The sequence below is a fragment of the Salvelinus namaycush genome, chromosome 15, assembly GCF_016432855.1.
Source record: "Salvelinus namaycush isolate Seneca chromosome 15, SaNama_1.0, whole genome shotgun sequence".
NCBI classification, from domain to species: Eukaryota; Metazoa; Chordata; class Actinopteri; order Salmoniformes; family Salmonidae; genus Salvelinus; species Salvelinus namaycush.
Window position 1 is genome coordinate 23,084,622 of NC_052321.1, and position 12,173 is coordinate 23,096,794.

General features: G+C 42.8%; 1 protein-coding gene across 5 annotated transcripts in view; it reads right to left on the bottom strand.

Moving 5' to 3' along the window:
• The window catches only part of LOC120060319 (kinectin-like), a 45,388-nt gene extending 35,325 nt beyond the window's left edge, over positions 1–10,063 (bottom strand). For all 5 annotated transcript variants that reach the window (XM_039009524.1, XM_039009523.1, XM_039009526.1 and 2 more), the window contains exon 1: positions 9,949–10,063. The gene's annotated coding sequence lies outside the window, so the exon portion shown is untranslated. The remainder of the gene's footprint in view (positions 1–9,948) is intronic.
• Positions 10,064–12,173: the final 2,110 nt, after the last annotated feature.

The following is a 12,173-nucleotide window of genomic DNA, read 5'->3' on the forward strand; positions in this document are numbered from 1 at the left end:
AAATCTGAGTCTCCATTACCATGGAATTGCCCATGAGCTACATTTTGCGTGGTTGTTGTGATTAAAGGTGAATTCAAGCCAATATTTAAGAGTTCTATATATTAGCGTCAACCCCCTGAAGGAGTATGCCACCTCACCAATTCCCTAATTACCCTCTGGACACACCCCTTCTCCTGCCAACTCACCACACCTGAACTCACTCTGATAATCAGCATTCATCTCCTATATAAGCAGCTGGTTTTTACCTCATTGTTTGTTGTGTGTACTGGGTGCTGAAGTAGTTGTTTTTTTGTTACATGTATAATTTTAACTTTGTAGGTTTATTGCCAAATCAGAGTTTGACACTTTACTTTCTTTAGACTACTTCCTTTTCTTATATTCTGAGTTCTATAAATATTGACAATGGCCTTTTTTGATTAGCATGTTTTGTTATACTTTATTTCTCAGTTCTGGCACTGTCTTGTATGCTAACTCTTTCAGCACCAAACCAGAGCACCCACCCTCAGTTATTTCATTGTTGACCTGCAAGAGCAGAAAACACTAGTTGGGACAATTGGAGATGTGAAAGTTAAGACCTCTTAAGCAGAATAGAACACTAGGCAGTGTGGACAGGATTGCGGTGGGTGAGTCGCATCATACCTGCCTGATTGCTTTCTGCCCTGACTATGCCTCGGACTGGACGGTGCAAACATTTCCCATTGCAGCAGGAGCCATATCCTAGCATGGAAATGAGCCTGGAAGACAAAGCTCTCTTGGGCCATTCCCCAGACCTCCTGCTTTGGCAGGGACAGGCCTCAGTAACCCCATGATAAAATGTCAGAACGTGGCGAACCAACCTTTCAGGGCACTACACCTGACCTGTAGCTTGTCATTTGTTTGTACCATCTATGTTTGGTAACTAGGCTTGGGAGGTATACCGGGGTATTTGGAAAAAGACACGGAATAGTTAATACCTTTTCATTAGACTAACAGTCAACTATTGACTGAAAATATAAATGCAACAATTTCAAAGATATTACAATTCATGTAAGGAAATAAGAATTGAAATAAATTCCTTATAACCTCATCTATGGATTTCACATGACTGGTTATACAGACACGCATCTGTTGGTCACAAATACCTTTAAAAAAAATAAAAAGTGGTGGTGTGGATCAGGAAGTCAGTATCTGGTGTGACCAGTTGCCTGATGGAGTGCCACACATCCTCCTTCGAATAGTTGATCAAGCTGTTGATTGTAGTCTGAAATGTCCCACTCTTCTTCAATGGCTGTGCGAAGTTGCTGGTTATTGGTGGGAACTGGCACACGCTGATCCAGAGCAACCCAAATATGGGTGACATGTATGGTGAGTATGCAGGCCATGGAAGAACTGGGAATTTTTCAGCTTGCAGGAATTGTGTACAGATCCTTGCGACAACGGGCCGTGCATTATGCTGAAACATGAGGTGATGGCGGCGGATAAACTGCTCGCCCACACAACACCATACACGTGGTCTGAGGTTGAGGGCTGTGGGACAGCTTATGGTAGAGAAATGAACATTCAATTCTGGCAACAGCTCTGGTGGGCATTTCTGCAGTCAATATGCTGATTGCATGCTCCCTCAATGTGAGAAACCTGTGGCATTGTGTGACAACTGACCTTTTATTGTGACCTGTGTAATGATCATGCTGTTTCATCAGCTTCTTGATATGTCACACCTGTCAGGTGGATGGATTATCTTAGCAAAGGAGAGATGCTCATTAACAGGGATGTAAACATGTGCACACAATTTGAGAAGCTTTGCATATGGAACATTTCTGGGATCTTATTTCAGCTCATAAAACATGGGACTAATAATTGACATGTTGCGTGTTAAATATTTGTACGGAGTATGAAGTTTTTCAATACATGTATATATTTGTAGCTACTTTTAGTTAATACCTGCAGTCAACTTGTGCAATACATTAAGAGATAAAGGAGATTGCATTCTTTATTACAGTCACATTTGACATTATGAAGTTGACCGTAGTTCCCCAAAACAGCTGAGCCAGTCACGTTTGTAAATAGCACAACGGGAGACGGTGAGTCAATAGCGTTCTATATCTGCGAGTCTCTGTTGTGCGGCGCACATGAATTTCCTACAAGTGTAACTTCATGTTTTCCATCATATCATATGCCTTTCTGTCAGAAGTCGGGGAGCTCTGGATGAGTTTGTACAGCTGTCATTTTCCCCCCTGTTCTTCCTATTAGCATTTTTCTCCTCCCCTCTGCTCCGTGTACACATGCCGCTCTTCCTTCAGAAAACTATGCAACAATTTTGTGCAAATTAACAATCTTTCAAAATGTCCACACCTCACCGACAATGACATACGGTAGCTACGCTGGTGTAACTAACTCGGTCAATACCTGCCAGTCTGCACAGCGCGATATCAACCCAGAGCATATCGGACTACTTTTCTCTAACACATCACAGGATTACTGCCGCAAGCTCTGGACCATTGCAGCTAGCTTGGCTAATGCCTCTGTCCCGAAGCAAGCACCAGTTAGCCTTGGTCTAGCCTCGAGCGAGGCCCATCTCCCGGCTAGCCGACAAAGTTTACCAGCTAATTCTTGGGCTACAATACCTCTTTTGCCAATTGGCCTGGTCTTTATTGTCGACACAGAGCCCCGCCGATCCATCACGACTGGTCTGCCGACGTAAACGTCAGATGTGGTTTCAACAGGCTTTTCCGTTGCGATATCGCCGAAGACCCATCTGCTAGCCCTGGCCCGCTAGCTTTCTGAACGCCGTGTCTCCTCCTCACCTAGCGTAGTAGCGACTACTGAACGGCTCCCTGACTCACCTATTGCTGCTCATTGAACCCTATGAATACTCAGCTACACAGCTGATGCCTGATGGACTGTTCACTAACACGGTACCTCATTTAGTTTCTGTCGGCCCCAGCCTCAACTCCGTTCCTGTGTGTACCTAACTGACTCTGCCCATTCATTGCCATTTACCCGTTGTCTTAGCTCTCCTGATCAACACCTGTGATTGCTTTATGCCTCTGTCAATATGCCTTGTCTACTGCTGTTTCGGTTAGTTCTTATTGTTTTATTTCAATGCAGAGCCCCCAGTCCCGCTCAACATGCCTTAGACAGCTCTTTTGTCCAACCCCCCCACCAAATGCGGAGACCTCACTTGGCTTAACTGGTGCCTCCAGAGATGCAACCTCTCTCATCATCACTCAATGCCTAGGTTTACCTCCACTGTACTCACATCCTACCATACCCTTGTCTGTACATTATGCCCTGAATCTACTCTACCTCGCCCAGAAATCTGCTTCTTTTATTCTGTCCCCAACGCACTAGACGACCAGTTCTTATAGCCTTTAGCCGTACCCTTATCCTACTCTTCCTCTGATGTAGAGGTTAACCCAGGCCCTATAGCCCGCAGTACTACACCTATTCCCCAAGCGCTCATTTGATGACTTCTGTAACCGTAAAAGCCTTGGTTTCATGCATGTTAACATCAAAGCCTCCCTAAATTTGTTTTATTCACAGCTTTAGCACACTCCACCAACGTTGATGTCCTAGCCATGTCTGAATCCTGGCTTATGAAGGTCACCAAAAATTCTGAAATGTCCACCCCCAACTACAACATTTTCCATCAAGATAGAACTGCCAAAGCGGGCAGAGTTGCAATCTACTGCAGAGATGGCTTGCAGAGTACTGTCAAACTAACCAGGTCTGTGCCCAAACAGTTCGAGCTTCTACTTTTTTTTTTTTATCCACCTTTCCAGAAATAAGTCTTTCATTGTTGCTGCTTGTTATAGACCCTCCTCAGCCCCCAGCTGTGCTCTGGACACCATTGGTGAATTGATTGCCCCCCATCTATCTGATATGCTTAACACCCCGGCCATCCTACAAGCTAAGCTAGATGCCCTCAATCTCACACAAATGATCAAGGAACCTACCAGGTACAACCCTAAATCCATAAACATGGGCACCCTCATTTCATCCTGACCAACTTGCCCTCTAAATACACCTCTGCGTCTTCAACCAGGACCTCAACAATCACTGCCTCATTGCCTGTGTCCGTAATAGGTCCCCGGTCAAACGACCACCCCTCATCACTGTCAAACGCTCCCTAAAACACTTCTGCGAGAAGGCCTTTCTAATCGACCTGGTATCCTGGAAGGATATTGACCTCATCCCGTCAGAGGATGCCTGGTTGCTCTTTAAAAAAGTGCTTTCCTCATCTAAAATAAGCATGCCCCTTTCAATTTAAAAAAAAACTAAGAACATATATAGCCCTTGGTTCACTCCAGACTTGACTGCCCTTGACCACCACAAAAACATCCTGTGGCGTACTGCATTAGCATCAAATAGCCCTCGCGATATGCAACTTTTCAGGGAAGTCAGGAACCAATATACAGTCAGTTAGGAAAGCAAAGAATAGCTTTTCAAACAGAAATTTGCATCCTGTAGCACTAAATCCCCAAAGTTTTGGGACAATAAAGCCCATGGAGAAGTGCACCTTCTCCCAGCTGCCCACTGCACGGAGGCTAGGAAACACTGTCACCACCCAAAAAATCTACAATAATCGAGAATTTCAATAAGCATTTTTCTATGGCTGGCCAAACTTGACCAAACCCCCCCCCCCCCCCCCCCCCCCCCCCCCCCCTTAACCCAAATCCAGACAGCTCATGTTCTGAAAGAGCTGCAACATCTGGATCCCTACAAATTAGCTGGGCTAGACAATCTGGACCCTCTTTCTAAAATTGTTGCAACCCCTATTACTAGCCTGTTCAACCTCTTTCGTATCGTCTGAGATCCCCAAAGATTGGAAAGCTGCCGCGGTCATCCCCCTCTTCAAAGGGGGAGACACTCTAGACCCAAACTATTATAGACCTATATCCATAATGCCCTGCCATTCTAAAATCTTCGAAAGCCAAGTTAGCAAACCAGATCACCGACCATTTAGAATCCCACCGTACCTTCGCCACTATGCAATCTGGTTTCCGAGCTGGTCATGGGTGCACCTCAGCCACGCTCAAGGTCCTAAACGATATCATAACCGCCATCGATAAAAGACAGTACTGTGCAGCCGTCTTCATCGACCTGGCCAAGGGTTTTGACTCTGTCAATCACTGCCTTCTTATTGGTAGACTCAATAGCCTTGGTTTCTCAAATGACTGCCTCGCATGGATCACCAACTACTTCTCAGACAGAGTTCAGTGTGTCAAATCGGAGGGCCTGTTGTCCGGACATCTGGTAATCTATGGGGGTGCCACGGTTCAATTCTCGGGCCGACTCTTCTCTGTATATATCAATGATGTTGCTCTTGCTACTGGTGATTCTCTGATCCACCTCTACGCAGACGACACCATTCTGTATACATCTGTCCCTTCTTTGGACACTGTGTTAACCAACCTCCAGATGAGCTTCAATGCCATACAACACTCCTTCCGTGGCCTCCAACTGCTCTTAAATGCTAGTAAAACTAAATGCATGCTCAACCGCTTGCTGGCCGCACCCACCCGCCCCGACTAGCATCACTACTCTGGACGGTTCTGACCTAGAATATGTGGACAACTACCTAGGTGTCTGGCTAGACTGTAAACTCTCCTTCCAGACTCACATTAAGCATCTCCAATCCAAAGTTAAATCTAGAATCGGCTTCCTATTTCGCAACAAAGCCTCCTCCACTCATGCTGCCAAAAATACCCTCGTAAAACGGACTATCCTACCGATCCTTGACTTCGGCGATGAAATTACAAAATAGCCTCCAACACTTTACCACAGTGCCATCCGTTTGTCACCAAAGCCCCATATACTACCCACCACTGACCTGTATGTTCTCGTTGGCTGGCTCTCGCTACATATTCGTCGCCAGACCCACTGGTTTCAGGTCATTTACAAGTCTTTGCTAGGTAAAGCCACGCCTTATCTCAGCTCACTGGTCACCATAGCAACGCACACGCTTCAGCAGGTATATTTCACTGGTCACCCCAAAGCCTATTCCTCCTTTGCAAAAAAAAATACAACAAAAAAAATAAAAATAAAAATAAAATAATAAAAAAATAATAATAATATAAATCGCTGGAGACTTCTCACTAACTTTAAGCATCAGCTGTCAGAGCAGCTTACCGATCACTGCACATGTACACAGCCCATCTGTAAATAGCCTACCCAACTACCTCATCCCCATGTTATTTTGTACGCCAGTATCTACTTGCACATCTATCACTCCAGTGTTAATGCTAAATTATAATTTTTTCACCACTATGGCCTATTTATTGCCTTACCTCCCTAATTTTACATTTGCACACACTGTACATAGATTTTTATATTGTGTTATTGACTATGTTTATCCCATGTGTAACTGTTTGTCACACTGCCTTGCTTTATCTTGGCCATGTCGCAGTTGTAAATGAGAACTTGTTCTCAACTGGCCTACCTGTTTAAATAAAGGTGAAATAAAAATATATTTAGGACTAATAGCATTGTATTTGGGACATTCACTAAATCTTGTAATAAATAACGTGGAGGTGACTAAACTGCTTTGTGTAACCCTGGATTGTAAACTGTCATGGTCATAACATGTTGATTCATCAGTAGCTAAGATGGGGAAGTCTGTCCATATTAAAGCACTGCTCTGCCTTTTAAAAACACTCAACAGGTCCTACAGGCTCTAGTTTTATCGCACCTGGACTATTGTTGAGTCAGGTCGACAGGTGCCATAGAGGGACCTCAAATTACAATTGGCTCAGAACAGGGCATCCCGGCTGGCTTTTAAATGTACACAGAGCTAACGTTAATAACATGCATGTAAATCTCTCCTGGCTCAAAGTGGAGAGTGACTTAATCATTATTTGTTTTTGTAAAAAGTGTTGACATGCTGAATGCACCGAGGTGTCTTTTAATCCACTAGCACACAGCTCAGACACCCATGCATACCCCACAAGACATCCCACCAAAGGTCTCTTCACAATTCCCAAATTAAGAATAGACTATGGAAGGCGCACAGTACTACATAGAGCCATGGCTACATGGAACTCTAGTCCAACTCAGGCAACTGATGAAGTAGAAGAATCGAATTTAAAAAATACAACTTGTGGAACAGCAGGGACTGTGAAGGGACACACAGCCATATAAGACATATGTATACATGGATTTTGTATTGTAGATGTGTGGTGGCCTGAGGTAATACACTGTTGGGTAAGGTGTTATGAAATGTCAAGTATTTAAACTGTATGTAACGATCTTATGTTGCTGGAGCCCAGGAAGAGTTGCTGCTGCATTGACAGCTAACAGGGATCCATAAAAAATACAGTATATTGGTACTCTAGGGCCTATATTCTCAAACAAGCATAATTTACAACTTCCAAATAAACCCACCAGAGATACTGTTTGTTTACATGCACAGTAATCATTTGATATTAAAACTGATGGCAGTAGGCAGATTATGCAATAGTCACCTTACTATGCTTATCTTAAATCTGCGTGAGATCAAAATCGAAGTAAGCATACACCGATTAAAACCTGGTGTTCTGAGCAATCTTTCTAATTATTAGAACATGTAAAAACCTTAAATCGGCAGTGTATTTGATCTGCACCAACCGGGCAAGCCTCTCTCTTTAGTGTGTCTGGAACAACCACTTCTCAGAAGTGGTTTTCAAACTTTAGATGTCCGTACTCAAATGTTTTGCAAAAATAAAATGTTCTCTGAGGTAGAACGTTTATTTTGATTGCTGGTTTTCTGCTTTTATCAGGTAACCTGATTTCAGATGTTCATGTAAACAGGATTATTGGGGAAATTGTTCTTGCAAAGCATGTAAACATTTTAATCTGACTTATATTCATCCGACTTTCTACAATAAGCACATTGGTGATCATGTAACCGCACGAGAGACAGTGACATTGATTAGAACCAGCCATTACATCCCGCAGTATCCAGGTTAAGCCATGAGGTTTACTCTAGCGTGGGTGAGTTCAGTATCCCACAATACTCCTTTCTGGAGCCAGAGGCTGATAAGGTATCTCAGCAGCCAGCCCTGTGGGTGCACACAAATAGAACTACCCCCTCAAGCCATATCTGGAATAAGACTCACTAGAGGTTTCCATGCACACTTTCCTAACTGACCAATCACTACTCTGATGTAAGGAAAAGGACCTGTGAGTAGGCTAACCAGTGACAATTTCTCTACTCAATGACTTTTAGCAGATCAAATACTTGCACTGGCCTCTTTGAAAGTGCAGGGGAGAGGTAAAGGCAGTTGGTCCTAAATGCCTCAATCTGTAAATCGTTTAAATGATCTATTCTCTTTAATGGTCTCCGTTTATGAAAAACCGAGATGAGATACTGGGGGAGTGGGAGGGGAGAATTTTGTGCATCTCCCCATTTTTACATAGCCAAAGGATGCAGGAGGAGAACCAGGCCTCACTCAAAGGTGAAATGGTGTGGTGATGACGTGGTTCTATGAATGTGCTGTATACAATACAAACCGCATCTTGGTCAGTGATGCAGGCAGGACTGGTGGAAATATGGAAGTATATAGTCTACTGTAAAAATTATTAATGGCTGGAACAATATTATGCAATACATTTTGTAGATGGCCCCTGTCATAAGTCACTGTCTGTAATAAATTACACCACACTTGGGGGATTTAGCTAACCCAGTTAAAATGTTATGACATGCAGAGCATCTTCAAAATACCTGTAGTTAAACACATACCTCAAGGATCACTCATTCTTCAATCGCAACAGCTAACGTTACTACAGATGGTAGGACAGAAATGTACACTTACGTGAGGCTCAGAACAATCACTATTAGAGATCATATGATAAGCCTAACAACAATTCAAAACAGACATCCTGCTGTCCATTGAAACGCTAACGTTGCATAGCTTGTAATGATGTAAACAGCTAGCTAATGAAACTATTCTACAGATATAATTTCCTTTACACCTAAAAATTGCCTACAAGGGATGTTTGTGGCATGTTTAAGAACAGGCTAGTAGCATATGTTCCAAGCACAACTATCTGGTATTGCATAGGGACTAGTCTTAGGCTGATCAGTTCCGTTTCAAGACGATAATGTTCAGTCTTTGCTAACATGTCATGGCCTTGCACGTAACTTAGCTAGGTAAGTAAGCTAGCGTGCAGCTGGTTAGATATTGCTCTGCTATTAGCTAACGTTCACCACTACTAGTGACACTAGACTAGCAAATCATAATGCGAATGTATTATATAACTAACGTTAACTTGGCTAGCAACGTACACCTGAGTTGGACACGACAGCGAAATTATTCTGGATAAGATATACTGACGCGATGGCTACGAACGTGCTAACTACAAAGCCGTGCTAATGTCATTATTTGACAAGGGGCGCACATGTTGGTGGCTAGTTAGCTAACCACTCCGGGTTTCCAGTGACGCCTACCTCACATTAGCTATAGGCACAAACCGGGTAGGCCATTTTGGGGGGGGTCTGGGCGTTTATCTAGTTAGCGGTTGTTGAAGAAAAGCTAGTTAACAAGAAATGAAGCGAACTTGCCAGCTCCACCTGTGTCATCGTGCTACGAATCGTGACATTTGCGGAAAGGCTCGTCACTCACTGACAAAAGACGTCTCGAGATGCACGGATACAGCTAACGTTATTCTATATTTTAAATAGGTGAAATGCTCTAGTCTTAACTACACATACTTTATTTTACAAATAACGTTTAAAGAAAATCACAGCTAATGTTGGCTTTATTCTGAAACCCAACACAGTGTACAGCACCTGAGAAGTCAATCCTAACAAAAGGCCTCGCCTATAAAGTGACCCAGCCCCCCCTCTATTCTGAAATCTCTGACCCACTCTCGCGTCCCTATTTTCAGGCAGTGCCAGGCCCAGATAATGGTCTCAGCTACGAAAATCCTTGAATGACTAGATCGGTTTAAAAATAACAAATGTTGTAGGAGAAAATGCAATGTACATACCTGTATCTTAGTGCCAAAGTTCCCTAAATGTTGAAATGAAATGGCGAGTTCCCCGGAGCAGCTCCAACCCAAGCCCGTATCTTGTGTTTCGGTTTCGCGGGGGCGGGTCGGTCTGTCTCAGCACATAGCGTATGATTCAATGAAGGGATGGGACTGGATAAGAGGATGTGGAGAAGGCATGGCCTCTTGCTCTATGCACCCGATTAGACTACAACTACCCCGGGTGCACCAGGGTAGCCTGGAAACCCGACATTGAATTTCATTAATTCTATGTCGGGCATAAATTAGTGATTATTAAAGTTTCCTCTCAAGACCTCTAGCAAAAGTGTTAAATTATATTTTAAATTACTTTACCGGTTGGTCCTTTTGCGGGTAGGAATGTGAGACAATATATCCACCAGAAAGCATAATTACAAACGTTTCAAAGCACTGGTAGTGCATTCATATTTCTATCACCTGAAGCATGCCAAGAACCATGTAAACACATGCACGAGCTCGGCAAGTATTTTCATCTTGTGACGCTTGAGGTGATAGAAATGTGAACGCACTACCACCAGCGCTTTGAATAGTTGTAATTATTCTTATATATTCACACATTCCTACTTGCAAAAAACACATGGACAACCGGTAAAGTAAGTTAAAATACAATTTCATTCAACATGCTGGCTTGTAGTGGTCATGAGAGGAAACCTTCCTGACCCAAATGCTCATTAATGCCCGACGTAGAATTAAATACTATGTCGGGTTTCCATGCTAGGTCTAGGAGTTTTAAACCTAGATGGCTGTTTACATTTGGGCCCCTGTCCCTTGTCCCACTTAATGTCAAATTAATAATTAACTTTATTAAATATTACAGAAACATTGAGAATATTACACCGAACAACTTGTAATTTAATATCATATAGGATATTTTTATTTAACCTTTATTTGTAGTCAAACAGCATAATTTAAATCCACAAGCTTCCTCAAAATTCCTCTCACCTCTGTCATCGACCCATCCCAACCTGACATCCACTTTCTCATTGTTCCTCTGTCTCCATGGACACATGTTCTTCTGTTTCAGAGTGTCTTTTCAGGCCCTATAGATAGATGCGCAGGCTGTCAAGGTCCAGCATGGAGTCCCTGGATGTTTACAGGAGCCGGGTGGCCAGGTGATACACAGAGGAGGAAGCTAACAGGTTGACAGACCAGCAGGGACCACAGAATAAGATGGAAGGTACATTTGATCTAAATAACAATAAGAAATAGCCTACTGGAAAAAGCATACCAAGAGCTGTTGGCTTATGAGGCAATGGCCTTTGCTTCTTGGATTATGGATGTAGGCAGTGCAGTCATCTCTGCAGCCCTCAGACCTGCAAGTTAAACATTACAGTAAACCTTTTACTATTTAGGTTAATGATTGGACAATGTTAAAGAGCAACCTAACGTAATAAGCAACTTATCCTTTTGAAAACGGCCTTTGTGGCATCACAAAAATTGTGGCATCACTAAAATTGACTACAAAGTGTGTAAATAGGATCATTTTGGTAAAAAGGTATCTAATCCAAAACTGAGATTTGCGAGATAATTAGGGGAAAAAGTGGTATGTCATGGAATAACGGGCACCATAACAGTTAAGTTGGGTTTATTTAAATCCTGCCCACAGCTGGCAGCACCCAAGTAATCAACAATTAGACCCAATTGTAATGCCCATGTCCAATTTGGTTTGACATTCAATATCCCGTAAGCCTAAGGGGCTAGTTGGGGACCTCAGTAAATTACACATTGTATATTTAAATGTCAATAGCACCAAATTACTTAGACCAACTATAAATTACAGAAATTCATATACCATGTTGAAAGCATTTAATGAGACAACTAAAAGGTGTGCAACATGAAAATATTGTCTCATTTACATTGTGTAATTTATTGACCGTCCTTAACTAGCCCCACAGATTGGATAGCCAAATTTCTACTGTTGCACACAGCTGGCTGAAACTAATTGGCGAAAGACGTTGGCTAGCTAGTCTAGGAAACTTCAAGACAAGATCTGATTAACTGTTTCAAGTTTTCTAGAAGGGTGAGTGACTAACTGTGTAGTGTTTTGGCAGAGTTAAAGTTCAAATGCTTTTCACGTTCGAACACACACGAGACACCCACGTCAAAGCCTGCCTCCAAACCCAAATCTTGTTCTCAGTCGCATTTCCTAATGAGGAGAATTGCAACCGAGGGTAAATCAGGAAGTT